The sequence below is a fragment of the Procambarus clarkii genome, chromosome 74 (assembly GCF_040958095.1).
Source record: "Procambarus clarkii isolate CNS0578487 chromosome 74, FALCON_Pclarkii_2.0, whole genome shotgun sequence".
Classification (NCBI taxonomy): Eukaryota; Metazoa; Arthropoda; class Malacostraca; order Decapoda; family Cambaridae; genus Procambarus; species Procambarus clarkii.
In genome coordinates this window covers 2,592,207-2,608,246 of record NC_091223.1, presented here as the reverse complement: position 1 = coordinate 2,608,246, position 16,040 = coordinate 2,592,207, and positions in this window count along the sequence as shown.

The window sequence follows — 16,040 nt, the reverse complement described above, 5'->3', positions numbered from 1 at the left end:
TTATATATATATATATATTATTTATATATATATATTATTTATATATAAATATATTATTTATATATAAATATATTATTTATATATAAATATATTATTTATATATAAATATATTATTTATATATAAATATATTATTTATATATAAATATATTATTTATATATAAATATATTATATATATATAAATATATATATATATATATATATATATATATATATATATATAAATAAATATATACATATATATATATATATATATATATATATATATATATATATATATATATATATATATATATATATATATATATATATATATAATATATAATATATATAATATATATACTATTACACTATATAGTAGTATTACACTATAAAGTATTATTATTTTTCTTATATTTTTTTAAATTATATTATTGTTTTCAATTTAAATATTAAAACCAATTTAAGGGTAAAAAAATCAAATAATTTATATTTCTTTTATTATTTACTAACAAATCAGCAAAAATACAAAAACATATGACCTATATAATTATATATATAATACATATATATATAATATATATATATAAATAATTTATATAATATACATATTAAATAAATATAATATTAAAATATAAATATAATATAAAATAAATATATATATATATATATATATATATATATATATTTAATATATATTATATAAATTATTTATATATATATATTATATATATATGTATTATAGTATTATATATATAATTATATAGGTCATATGTTTTTGTATTTTTGCTGATTTGTTAGTAAATAATAAAAGAAATATAAATTATTTGATTTTTTTACCCTTAAATTTGTTTTAATATTTAAATTGAAAACAATAATATAATATAAAAAATATAAGAAAAATAATAATACATTATAAAATAAAATATAATAAAAATAATATATTATAATATAAAATAATATAATTTAATTTCAAGAAATTTAACTTTAAACACAAAGATGTGAAAAGGGTTCAGATAAGGCTCAAACCTTTCACAAGAGATTCATATTGGTGTATGAATGGATTATGAATGACTCATGTTAGGTGTGTAAAGTTGCCACAACATCTCAAATTAGTGTTAGATACATATGTCTTGGTTATAAGATTTTAAACCTATTTAAGTCCACACACAATATCGTATCTGATACGATAAAACAAACGTTTCCAATCCTTTCAAATACTTTCCAGATATGTTGTGGCAACCTAAAATTGTTTGCTGGGCTGTACCCCCCTATTAGACTATTTTGCAAGAACTTCTTTTCCACAGCTCATAAAACGGAGGAAAGGGTCCTGAAAGATATTGTTAATAGAAACGTTATCCCTACAGACAAAAATCAGAAGATACAATTGACGATTTACTATAAAACCAAGAAAACTGCCAACCTACTCCTGAGAAACTCTCCAGACACAAAGCAGAAAGCTTTAAAAGAGACCAATGCCCACTTGGGGACTGTAAGCTCCAAAAAACCCAGTATATAGGCAAGACAACAACATCTCTTTCTAGGCGTTTAACGATGCATAAACAACAGGGCTCCATTCAGGAACATATAATCTCTTCCCACAACCAAACCATCGCCAGAGAAATCCTAGTAAACAACACAGAAATCATCGATAGATACAGCGACAGCAGGCGGCTTGACGTTTGCGAGGCACTACACATTAAGAAGTCAACACCAGCAATCAACAGCCAATTAATGCACAACTATATTCTACCCATCTCAAGACTCCGCTCCAATATAGAAGCATCAAGAAATATGGACCAATAGGCTTTCTTCAATCACTTCCATTTCAATACCCATTGTTTCGTGTTCTGTCTTGTGTTGATGAAATTAATACCCTATTAATGCCACCTCTTGTTCTGTCTTGTGTTGATGAAATTAATACCTTATTAATGCCACCTCACCCCATCCACCTCACTCAAATGTAGATATAAACAAAAATCGAAGATGTGTAAGTTCTATTCAGTTGTGTATTTGTAAACTAAAATCTTTGAAAATGTAATAAGTTTTACGAAACGCGCTCGTGTCGCATCAGACTAGAAATAAAAATGAATTTTGGAGAATTGATTTTTGAATTACCTCCAACAGTGAAAAGATATGTACGAAAGATTGAGAAAATTCGTGTTAGAATTATTAATCTTACTTTTTCGGTCATATTTAATAATATATGTCTACAGGAAAGACTGCTACCAAAATATACTAATATATATATATATATATACGTCCCCTGGTGCGGCTAAGTCTCTCGTTGTGACTACTGCGCCTTCTAACCCCTCTCTCTGTGGGGGTTCTCAACGCCGTTTGCAATCCGGCCGCACTCGCTCCATTCCTTCCTGTACTGCAGTGTATCAGGCCTTGTTTGGTCCCACTTCATGGGCCAAATACTTTGATCTCCTCCCTCTTGATTCTGCGCCTCCTGACGATTTCTCCCTCCATCGGCATCTTGTTGAATCCGTGGATGCGTCTGTTACATTCAACCCCACTCGTCTCGGTACACATGTCGTTGCTGCTCCTTCTCAGGATGCAGCTTCCAGCTTGGCGGCCTTGTCTTGCCTTGGCGGGATCCCTGTTCGGGTCTCTAAGAATGTTCAGGTGAATGCCAGTGTTGGCACTATTCTCCTCCCGCCCCATGTTGCAACCGGTGTTCGGAATCTGCAGGATTGCCACGATGATATTCGGCATATCCTTGATGCCCAAGGCCATTCTGTCCTCCAGGTTGACTCGTTTACTCGTCCCCCTCGTGGTCGTCGCCGTCAACCCCTTCGTGTTGTAAAGATCACCTTTGATGGTAGGACCCTTCCATCCTCTGTCATTCTTGCTGGTGCTAGGTGCTCTGTCCAGGAGTATATTCCTTCTCCTTTGCTGTGTAACAAGTACTGGAGGTTTGGGCATGGTGCCCTCTGCTGCTCTGGGACTGTCTCTCTCTGTCCTTTGTGTGGGGGTGAAGGTCACTCTAAGTCGGAGTGCACTTCTTCCCAAGCTCGCTGCCTCAACTGCGGTGAGGCCCATCCTACCTTCTCCAGTGCCTGCATCCATTACAAACTTGAGGCGGCCGTCCTCAACTTGAAGCACCGGGAGCGTTTATCTTTTCCTGAGGCGAGGCGCCAGGTTCGCCGGCTGCCGCCTTATGCTAACGTCTCTTATGCTCGCATGTTGCGGTCTTTCTCTCCTCGTCCTTCCCTCCCTCCTCAGACTCGCAACCGTTTCCGGGCCTTGGACCCTGATACGCCCACTGCCCCCTCCTCTGTTCCTTTGAGTTCTGTCCCGAAGGGTCCCCCTCCTGGTCCTCTGTCTGGGGTTCCCCTTCTTTCTACCCGGTCTGTCGTGTCTCCTGTGCCTTCTTCCTCGTCTCCCTCCAATCCTCCTTCCTCCATCTATTGGCTCTCCCCGCCGCCTGTCGGTGCAGGCGGATGTCCATCGCTCTCCTAACGGCCGTCGTGTGTGCTCTCGTTCAGCTTCTCCTGTTGAGACGCTGGAATCCGTTGCCCGGTACGTAGTTGCTGGGACACCGGTCTCTTTAAGTCAGAAGCGTAAGCCTGGCTCCTCTCCTTCTTCCTCCCCGGCAGGTAAGAAGGCTTCGCTTTCTTCCTTGGCCCCTACTTCTGGCTCTGTTGCTTCTTCCCCTCCCATTTCAGTGATTGCGCCCCCTGTTCCTGCTATGGAGGTTTCTTTGGCCCCTGCTTCCCTTTCGGTTGCTGCTCTTGCTGAGGTGCGCTCCCCTCTTTCTACCCTCTCTCTTCCTGCTGCTGTCCTTGACTGCTCCTCTCCATTGTCTCCTCCTCTTCCTCCTCCTCCTCCTCCTCCGGACTCCGCCCGCCCACCTCTGATCTGTTCTCCCGTTTTCTTCCCTCCGTCTTTGCTCAGTTCACCCATGCCCCCTAACCCTGACTTTGCTGACCCTAATCCCGACCCTGATATTCTTTAACATGCTCTATTGCTCTTTCGCCTTTGTTTCTTCCTTGTTCTCTGTTTTTGTCTTTTCTCTTCTCGTCGTTGTCCATTCTTCAATGGAACGTTCGAGGTTATTACGCCAATTTCCTCGAACTCCAACTTCTGATTTCGCGGTTTTCGCCCCTTTGTGTCTGTCTGCAGGAGCCGATTCTTGGTGCTCGTCCTGGTCGTTTTCGTGGCTATTCCTTTCTCTCCCCCCCCCCCCCAGCCGTTGCTGGGGCTTCTAATTCTTCTGCTCTCTTGATTCGTGCTGATGTTCCCTTTGTTCCTTTACTTTTTCCTTCGCCTCTCCATTGTTCTGCTGCTCGTACCTTTGTGGGGAAATGGTACACAGTTTGTTCCATTTATCTCCCCCCGAGTGTCTCGCTTACTCTTCCTGATTTGAAACACCTCCTAGACTCCTTGCCTTAGCCTGTGCTCCTGCTGGGTGACTTCAATTGTCGTCATTCTCTTTGGTGTGACGTTCTGACGAATACCCGGGGTCGCCTTCTCTCGGTCGCCTTCTCCCACTCATTTGGACTCTCGGACTCGTACCCTTTCTTGTCTTGATCTTTCTCTCTGCTCTTCTTCTCTTTACTTAGATTTCACGTGGCAGGTTCTTGATGACCTCCATGGAAGTGATCATTTCCCCATCCTTGTTTCCTTTTTCTCTTTTCGCCCTTCCCTCTCTTTCCCTAGGTGGCAGTTTGCTAAAGCGGACTGGACCCTAGTTACCCTCAGTGCTGCTCTCTCTGACCTCTCCCTTCTGCCTCTCTCTTGCGCTCTCCTCCTTTTTCATGACACTGTCTTCAACACTGCCCTCCGCTCTATTCCTCGCTCTTCCTCTCGGGGACCACGGAAGTGCGTTCCTGGTGGAATGCGGACTCTGCTCGGGCTGTCCGCTGTAAGCGTGCAGCCTGGAAGAGGCACCGCCGTAGGCAGACGACCGATTATTTTCTTTTCTTTTGGGAAGCGAGTGCGGTGGCCCGTAGGGCCATCCGTTTGGCTAAACGTGAATGTTGGACATCTTATGTCTCACCAATTACGTCCGAAACTCCTCTGGCCCAGATCTGGAAGCGTATCCGCAAGATAGCGGGTAAGTTCGTTCCCGATGTTTCACCGGTCCTTCACCTCCGTGATACTCTTGTGGCAGACCCGTTGCAGGTCGCTTCCGTACTGGGTTCCCACTTTTCTTCTGTTAGCTCTGGTCTTCATCTTCCCCAATCTTTCCTTCTTCGTAAACCTGTCCTTGAGTCTCGTCCTTTAGATTTATGCACTCGTCTTCAGCTTCCCTATAATGATCCCTTCTCTCCAAGACCGCCGTGATCGCTACTGTCTTCGCTATCTTGCGCGGTCCTTACAACATCCTTCCTCTCGCCTCTGTCGTGCTTTAACTTCTACCCCTCCTGCGGTTCCTGTTCCTCTTCCTTTTCCCCACCTCCCTCTTTCTGTCCGGTTATCTCGCCTACAGGACTCTCTTTCCGTTCGTATTTCTAATGTTTCTCCTCGTGTTGTTCCTTCTTTGCCCCCGTGGAGAGTCCCTCTTCCGCGGTTTTGTACATCCTTGACCCGTATCACTAAAGCTTTTACCCCTCCTACGGTTCTAAAACGCCTTTTCCTTGAGCACTATTCTTCTCACTCCCACTCCGTTTCTGTCTTCACCGATGGGTCTAAGTCTGCGGACGGTGTTGGCTACTCTGTTGTTTTTCCTGATCGCACTTATATGTGTCGCTTACCTCCGGAGACTAGCATCTTTACAGCGGAGCTTTATGCTATTCTCTATGCTCTTCATCTCCTGCTTTCTCGTTGTCAGTCTTCCTTTGTAGTTGTTGTTGACTCTCGTAGTGCCCTCATGGCTCTCGGGTCCTTTAATCCGGTTCATCCAGTAGTTGTCGAGATCCAGCATTAGCTGTTTCTTGTTCACAGTAAATTTAAGTCGGTTGAGTTTTGTTGGGTTCCCAGCCATATTGGAGTGTCTTTAAATGAGCGTGCGGATGCTGCCGCCAAGGAAGCTGTCCGCTCTTGTCTCATCTCTCGTAAAGGTATTCCGTATTCCGACTTTTACCCGGTTATCCATTCCTCCGTCCTTACCCGTTGGCAGGCTTCTTCGTTGTCTGTTACTGGTAACAAACTACGTACTCTTAAATGTTGTGTTTCCTCATGGCCGTCCTCCTTTCACCGTAACCGGCGGTGGGAAACAGCTCTGGCGAGGTTGCGTATTGGCCATACTCGCTTAACCCATGGTCACTTGATGGAGCGCCACCCTGCTCCTTATTGTCCTAGTTGCATTGTCCCTCTTACGGTCGTGCATGTCCTTCTTGAATGTCCTGACTTCCAGGACGAGCGTGTGTCTTGCTTTCCGACCGCCCCTCGCGGTCATCTGTCCCTCCATAGAATTCTTGGTGACTCGGATACTTTTGATATTGTTCGCCTTATGCGTTTTTGTTCTCGTATTGGCATCCTTGGTGATATTTAGCGCCCTCTGATTATTTTGCGCATTTGATGGTGCTACATAGCCTTCCCGGTTTGGTGCCTTCTTTTGATAATTACTTAATTAATACTTACTTAATTACGATTGCGTTAACCAATTGAATTTCCATAGATTTTGATTTATTTTCATTTTGATTTAATTATTTTGTGTGACATTACATTGAAATTGAACTGTGTTGTTAACCATACCTTTCATTTCGTGAGTATAATTATAGATGCCACACCTGTGACTGCTAAAAACATGCTTTTTTTTTAAAAACCGTGCCATCTGTTGCCCGTAAGAGCAACACACAACGTACTAAATATGTTACGATTCCATTTCAAGGTTTCTGATTTCATTGATAACGTGAATTTTCATTGATTTCGATTTATTTCGGTTTGATTTAACTATTTTGCGTTGGAATTAATCTGGGTTGTTTACCATACAGTTTATTTGTGAGTATAGTATATTTTGTATTTTTTCCTTGGTTTTCATTTAGCTTTATAATTGTTTATTTTATACTTCAGTGATGAGGAACATCAGACCATTTGATGTTCCAAATTTTCTGATCGGAACCTCAGATCATTTGGGAACGCATTATACACTTGCTTATACATGTGCCCATCCGGGCTCAAGAAGGGTGCCTCTTTAGTACAAGCTTGGAGTAGTTTCCTCAGAATACTTTCTGGCATGTCAAGAGGAGTACAGGCTGGATCACGATACACTCTGTCGGCTATCATTCCGATTGTCTCGTCCACAGGTACGTTGGTAAACAGCGATTCTACGTCCAACGAGGCTCTTATCCCTGTGGCCCGTGCGCCCCGCAGTAAGTCCACAAATTCCTTTGGAGACTTCAGGCTGAAGGCGCAAGGAACATAAGGAGTCAGCAGGCCGTTGAGTCGCTTCGCCAGTCTGTACGTGGGTGTGGGTATCTGGCTAATTTATTGGCCGAAGTGGGTTTCCAGGCTTGTGCGTCTTGACATTTCCATACGCATATCCAGGTTTATATTCCCCAATGATCTTTGGCAGGTGGAGTCCGGATTTCTTGGCGTTCACAGTTTCGATCAGTTTGTTGACCTTTGCTTTTAATTCGGCTGTAGTGTCCTTCGTTACCCTTTGGAACTTAGTTTGGTCAGAGACATGCCAGAAAGTATTCTGAGGAAACTACTCCAAGCTTGTACTAAAGAGGCACCCTTCTTGAGCCCGGATGGGCACATGTATAAGCAAGTAGATGGGGTCGCCATGGGTTCTCCCCTAGGTGTCCTGTTTGCAAACTTCTACATGGGTACCATCGAGCAAAAAGTCTTAGTCGACATGAACTTGAAACCGGCCATATACTGCAGGTATGTTGACGACATTTTTACACAGGTACCTGATGTCAGACATCTGCAGGAGCTGAAGGAGGCATTTGAGCAGAGTTCCGTGCTGCGTTTCACTTACGAGGCGGAAAAGGATGGGAAGCTGCCTTTTCTAGATGTAACAGTCATGGAAAAGGGCGGAGGTTTCCACACTGCAGTCTACACTAAGGAAACAAACATAGGAATGTGCCTAAATGCCAACAGCGACTGCCCTGACAGGTACAAGAGGAGTGTTGTTAACGCATACGTCGACCGTGCTCTCAGCCACAGCTCAGAATGGAAGCAAGTCGACGAAGAACTCTGTAGGGTAAGGCAGGTCCTAGTCAATAACGGCTTCTCCAATGGTTTCATCGAAGACATCATAAGAAGGAAAGTGAAAAGCCATGCAACCTCCGAAGAGACAACTAACACAACACCTATACCCCCTATTAGACTATTTTACAGGAACTTCTTTTCCACAGCTCATAAAACGGAGGAAAGGGTCCTGAAAGATATTGTTAATAGAAACGTTATCCCTACAGACAAAAATCAGAGGATACAACTGACGATTTACTACAAAACCAGAAAAACGGCCAGCCTACTCATGAGAAACTCTCCAGACACAAAACAGAACGCTTTAAAAGAGACTAACGTCGTCTATGCCTTCAAATGCCCACTTGGGGACTGTAAGCTCCAAAAAAACCCAGTATATAGGCAAGACAACAACATCTCTTTCTAGGCGTTTAACGATGCATAAGCAACAGGGCTCCATTAAGGAACATATAATCTCTTCCCATAACCAAACCATCGCCAGAGAAATCCTAGTAAACAACACAGAAATCATCGATAGATACAGCGATAGCAGGCGGCTTGACGTTTGCGAGGCACTACACATCAAGAAGTCAACACCAGCAATCAACAGCCAATTATTGCACAACTATATTCTACCCACCTCAAGACTCCGCTCCAATATAGAAGCATCAAGAAATATGGACCAATAGGCTTTCTACAAACACTTCTATTCAATACCCATTGTTTCTGTTCTGTCTTGTGTTGATACTTTTAATACCCTATTAATATCCCCTATTGTTCTGTCTTGTGTTAATGCCACATCACCCTTCCCACCTCACTCAAATGTAGATATAAAATCAGAGAAACGCAAGTTCTAATCAGTTGTGTATTTGTGAAGTCTTTGAAAATGTAATAAGTTTTACGAAACGCGCCCGTGTCGCGTCAGACTAGAAATAAAAAATTAATTTTGGAGAAGTGATTTTTGATTAACCTCCAACAGTGAAGCGTAATGTACGAAAGATTGAGAAAATTCGTGTTAGAATTATTAATCTTACTTTTTCGGTCATATTTAATAATATATGTCTACAGGAAAGACTGCTACCAAAATATACTAATATATATATATATATATATATATATATATATATATATATATATATATATATATATATATATATATATATATATATATATATATATATATATTGAATATGACCGCATATTCTGTATTTATTATTTTCTGGTTTAGGGCTTCTATCCCTCTAACTATTTTCTTAGCATCAGGGCTTAATTGAAATAGGAGTTCTCCAAAACTCATTTTCGTACTTTTAAGGTGAAGAAAAGAAGTGATTTACTATAGAGTGTATTACACTTATTTGTATAATTTGCACGACGTTTCGAACCTCCATGGTTCATTCTCAAGTGAACAAATCTTACAATACTAGTTGATTTTATACCCGCATTAGGTCAGGTGATAATACAATGAAGGTGAAAACATGGGGGGATACATAAGGGATAACCATAGGGGCTGCAGAAGGCTTATTGGCCCATACGAGGCATCTCCTATCTAAACACAAAGATTAATCCAGTGTAATTGGCCTGTTATGTTGGACATTGTCTTCTGTGTTGGCATCGATATGTTCTTGTCTTGTCCTTACTCTCATGGTGGGTAGAGTAAATAGTTCCGTGATTTGGGTGTTCATGGTAGGTCGCTCTATTCTTATGTGAATTGCCTCAAGAATTTGTAATCTTCTTGAATCTTGGGTTTTGTCTATTATGCAAGTATTCTTGTTCAACATTTCTCTTGTTAGAGTAATGTCATGGGCTTGTCTCATGTGATTCCTAGGGGCACCAGATTGAAGATGGCATGTCAAACGCCTCGTCAGCTTGGTCGACGTCATACCTATGTACTTACATTGAAGGTTACATCCTTCGTGGGGGCAAGTGTACATGTATACAACGCTTGACTGCTGTAGAGGGTTCTCCGTCGGCTTCGGGCTGTTTTTGATAAGGAGTTCGGAAGTCTTCTTGGTTTTGTAGAATATTATCAGGTTTATGTTTTGGTTAGGAGTAGTGCTTTTTACTCCTTTACGGATTATTTCTTTCATTATTCTTTCCTCTTTTATATGTTCACTGTGCATGGTTGATTTGTAATATAATTTTATTGGGGGTGTTGTGGTTTCTGTTCTAGGTTCTGAATTATACCAACGGTCCAAGTGTCTTCTTGTTGCAGCGTTTATTTCCGCGTTGCTATATCCGTTGTTCACCAATACCTGAGTTACTCTTTCAAACTCTCTACTCACGTTGCTCCATTCAGAGCAGTGGGTAAGCGCTCGACGAATATAAGCATTGAGAACACTGGCTTTGTATCTTTGGGGGCACTCACTTCTACCGTTCAGGCATAATCCTATGTTGGTGGGCTTGGTATATACGTTGGTGCTTAAAGAGGTTCCTGTTTTTGTTATTAGTACATCCAAGAATGGCAGACTGTTATTTTCACTATTTTCATGTGTAAATCGGAGTACTGACTCTCTCTCTAGGTGTCTTTTTAGGTCAATTAGTTCATCTGACTCTTTTACTATTACGAATATGTCATCTACATAACGGCAGTATACAGTTGGTTTTTGTCTGCTACTGAAGACCCTATCTTCGATGGTTCCCATATAAAAATTAGCAAATAAAACTCCTAAGGGGGAGCCCATTGCTACTCCGTCTATTTGTAAATACATGTCTCCTTGTGGACTGATGAAAGGGGCTTCCTTTGTACATGCTTCGAGAAGACTTTTCAAGTGTGGCTCAGGTATGTCTAATTTGGGGGTGCTCTCGTCTCTGTATACTCTGTCCAGTATCATTCCTATGGTTGTGTCGACTGGGACGTTGGTAAAAAGGGATTCAACGTCCAGGGAAGCGATGATTCCATCGGGCTGGGTAGATTTGATCAATTCTAGGAAATCTGCTGATGATTGTAGACTAAACTTACTTGGAGTGTATGGAGTTAGGAGTTCATTGAGTTTCTTTGCCAGGTGATAAGTTGGGGTTGGTATTTGGCTGATTATAGGGCGTAGTGGGTTACCTGGTTTATGCGTCTTAACATTGCCGTAGGCATATCCTAAGCCATAGTCGCCTTGAAGTTTATTGAAATGCACACTACCTTTCTTTGCGTTGATTGCTGTAATTGTTTTGTTTACTTTCCGCTTAAGGTCTTCTACGGGGTTCCTCGTGATTCGTTGAAATTTGGAGTCGTCACTTAGGATGTCGCTAATTTTGTTCATGTATTCATGGGTAGGAATCAATACATATGCTGCTGTTTTGTCGGCTTTTCTTATTGTTACGTCTTTCAGATTTCTTAGTTGTTTCGCTGCTTCTTTGAGTCGTGGGGTTAAGATTGTAGATGAATATGTTCCTCGTTTTTTCCCTGCTTCTGCAAGTAGTTCAGCTTGAAGTGTGTCAGTGGTGATGACTTTTTTGTTGTCTTCTAGCTTATGGATATCGTCCAGAAGCATTTCGATTTCCAGGCGCTTTTGATGCATCTTTGGTTTAGATAAGAATTGACAATTTAGACCAAGATTTAAGAGGTCTCGTTGGTCCTGGGTAAGATCATAAGAAGTCAGGTTAAAGTAGCCATCTTTAGGACGAGGGATTTTTAGCTGTCCACCGTTTAGGGCTGTTAACTTACGGAGTGTCTTTGTTTCTACAAGAGTTTTATGTTGTTGTTTCAGGTTAAATAGTTCACTGTTGATGGTTTGCTTGAGTTGGATAGGGATGTCGTACTGGGTCCATTTGTTTAACAGATGCTCCGCCTGCTCTATAAAGGTTTGGAGGGCTTCCTTCTTCTTGTTTAGTTGATGCCGAATGAGCTCTTGCCTATACCTATAGGTAAACTCTGTATTGCGGACTGCTGGGTCATGTGGGTTTATATTGGTGTATACTGGCAGCAGGTTTTCTTTCAAACATGTTTCATTGAATATGACCGCATATTCTGTATTTATTATTTTCTGGTTTAGGGCTTCTATCCCTCTAACTATTTTCTTAGCATCAGGGCTTAATTGAAATAGGAGTTCTCCAAAACTCATTTTCGTACTTTTAAGGTGAAGAAAAGAAGTGATTTACTATAGAGTGTATTACACTTATTTGTATAATTTGCACGACGTTTCGAACCTCCATGGTTCATTCTCAAGTGAACAGATCTTACAATACTAGTTGATTTTATACCCGCATTAGGTCATTCTTTGGGGCACACGTGAGGAACACGTGTTCCCCAAAGAGGACCATTCAGGCTTGTTCGCATTTGTGTTCCTCACGTGTGCCCCAAAGAATGAGGTGATTTGGTAAAATGCTATGCCCAAGATTACTATCCGAGTGCCGGCGGTGGGGTGGTTCAAATAGCCTCGGCTATCACCTCATTATGTCCGGTCGTGATGGTCAAGTGGATTAAGGCGTCTTGTACATACCAGTTGCGTGGCTCCTGGGAGTATGGGTTCTAGTCACTTCTGGGGTGTGAGTTTTCAGTTGCATATTGTCCTGGGGACCATTCAGGCTTGTTCGCATTTGTGTTCCTCACGTGTGCCCCAAAGAATGAGGTGATTTGGTAAAATGCTATGCCCAAGATTACTATCCGAGTGCCGGCGGTGGGGTGGTTCAAATAGCCTCGGCTATCACCTCATTATGTCCGGTCGTGATGGTCAAGTGGATTAAGGCGTCTTGTACATACCAGTTGCGTGGCTTCTGGGAATATGGGTTCGAGTCACTTCTGGGGTGTGAGTTTTCAGTTGCATATTGTCCTAGGGACCATTCAGGCTTGTTCGCATATATATATATATATATATATATATATATATATATATATATATATATATATATATATATATATATATATATATATATATATATATATATATGTCGTACCTAGTAGCCAGAACGCACTTCTCAGCCTACTATGCAAGGCCCGATTTGCCTAATAGGCCAAGTTTTCATGAATTAATGTTTTTTCGACTACCTAACCTACCTAACCTAACCTAACCTAACTTTTTCGGCTACCTAACCTAACCTAACCTATAAAGATAGGTTAGGTTAGGTAGGGTTGGTTAGGTTCGGTCATATATTTATGTTAATTTTAACTCCAATAAAAAAAATTGACCTCATACATAATGAAATGGGTAGCTTTATCGTTTCATAAGAAAAAAATTAGAGAAAATATATTAATTCAGGAAAACTTGGCTTATTAGGCAAATCGGCCCTTGCGTAGTAGGCTGAGAAGTGCGTTCTGGCTACTAGGTACGACATATATATATATATATATATATATATATATATATATATATATATATATATATATATATATATATATATATATATATATATGATGCTAACAGAGATGATACAACAGTTCAAGCCCTAAAGGACAAACACCCACCCAGAGCTTCACGTGAGGATGACATTCTGCAAGTTGGGGCTACTGGAGCAGAACCTTTCTGGGTGGCCGAATCTGTGATCCATAAAGCTGCCTTGTCTTTCCTAACAGGATCAGCAAATGGGCTCATAGGACTAAAGCACAACGACATCAAACAAATGCTCAACCCTGCACTGGGTGATATTGGACAGGGCTTCCTGGTAGTAGAACTAATCATATTCACCAACACATGTCTAGCTCGCAACATACCAGAGACCATAAGACCTTTATTTTTTGGAGCATCTCTCTGTGCTCTAAGGAAAACGGATGGAGGGATCAGACCAATAACTGTGGGCCATTCACTCCAGCCTCTCATTGCAAAGGCTGCTGCGAGAACAGTTAATCAGACACCGGTCAACATGCTAAAGACAAAACATCTGGGGTTCAACATTCCTCAAGGGTGCGAGGCAGCAGCTCACACAGCTCGAGCTTTTATTGCTAACATCACAGAAAAAAAGGCCCTGATCAAGCTAGATTTTGAAAATGCCTTCAATTTAGTGCGAGGGTAGGCTGTAATCAGTGCGGTTCATCTTCATTTCCCTTCCCTCTACCGTTTTGTACATTCATGCTACAGTATGGATCTAAAGCTATTTTTTGGCGAATATGAAATTGACTCGCAAGAAGGCGTCCAACAGGGTGACCTCCTTCCTCCTCTCCTTTTCTGCTTACTCATCAAACAAGTCACAGAATTCCTGTCCAGCAAGCTTAACATAAGAACATAAGAATGAAGGTAACAGCAGAAGGCCTATTGTCTCATATGAGGCAGCTCCTATTTATATCCACCCAATCTCATTCATATATATGTCTAACCTATGCTTGAAACAATCAGGGGATCCTACTTCTATTATGTTACAAAAGAACACAAGAATAAAGGTAAGTTCAGAAAGCCTATTGGCCCATATAGGGCAGCTCCTATTTATAACCACCCAATCCCACTCATTTACATGTCCAAACCCCATTTGAAACAATCGAGGGACCCCACCTCCACCAAGTTACGAGGTAATTGGTTCCACAAATCAACAACCCTGTTACCGAACCAATATTTACCCATGTCTTTCCTAAATCTAAACTAATCCAATTTACACCCATTGTTTCGTGTTCTGTCTTGTGTTGATACTTTTAATACTCTATTAATATCCCCCTTGTTATGTAGATTCATCCACTTGTACACCTCCATCTTGTCACAAATAATTCTTCACCTTTCTAGAGGATGTAATTTAAGAGTATTGATGTAATTTAAGCTTTATCAATCTTTCTTCATATGACAGGTTGCTAATTAGCAGGATTAACTTTGTCATCCTACGCTGGACGCGTTCTAGTGAATTTATATCCATTCTATAGTACGGCGACCGTAACTGAACTGCATAATCTTAATGTGGCCTAACCATTTAGGCTCCTTCAGCTATATCTTCAGCAAGATATAGCTGAAGAACAAAATGAGGTGTCATATTAATAACGCTTAGATTAATTAATCCCAATGTCCTATTAGTTTTATTACGAACATTTATGCATTGATTTTTGGGTTTAAAATTTTTACTAATCATAATTCCCAGATCCCTTTCGCAATCCGACTTCGCAATCTCAACACCATCTAGCTCGTATCTTGTAACTCTGTCATCATTACCTAGCATCAAAACCTTACATTTATCGGCATTAAACTGTATCTGCCAATCTTTGGACCATTTCAAACCCCTATTTAGATCGTCTTGGAGTGATAGTGAGTCTTTTCTGTGTATATTTCCCTCCTGATTTGTATATCATCGGCAAAGTTGCAAAAGTTGCTGCTCAAACCTGAATCTAAATTCTTTATATCTACGGGGGCCTCGTAGCCTGGTGGATAGCGCGCAGGACTCGTAATTCTGTGGTGCGGGTTCGATTCCCGCACGAGGCAGAAACAAAGGGCAAAGTTTCTTCACCCAGAATGCCCCTGTTACCTAGCAGTAAATAGGTACCCGGGAGTTAGTCAGCTGTCACGGACTGCTTCCTGGGGGTGGAGGCCTGGTCGAGGACCGGGCCGCGGGGACACTAAAGCCCCGAAATCATCTCAAGATAACCTCAAGATTATAAATAACAGAGGTCCCAGAACAGAGTCTTGCGGCACTCCACTTTCTCAGTCTGATTTAACCCCATTTATACTAACTCTCTGTTTCCTTTGGTATAGCGATGCCCTGATCCAACTTAATATAGCACCCACAATACCATGAGCCTCGATCTTTTTAATCAATCTTTCATGTAGCACTGTATCAAAAGCTTTGCTAAAGTCAAGGTACACAACATCATAAACCTTACCACTATCAACAACCTCAACTATGCTGGAAAAAAATTATAGCAAATTTGTTAAACATGAACGGCCATGTTGTGAATCATTTATTAATTTATTCAGTCAGTCAGGTGCTGTCACAGTGAGAGGTTGTGTTAGCTGGAGCTCTGGATTAACATTATTATTGCAATAATGGAAGGATTAGTGAAGGATTTGGTGAGTCTGGTTGGAGCTCTGAGAGCAGAGACGGATTCCCTGCGGGAGGAGGTACCACGGCTGAGACTTC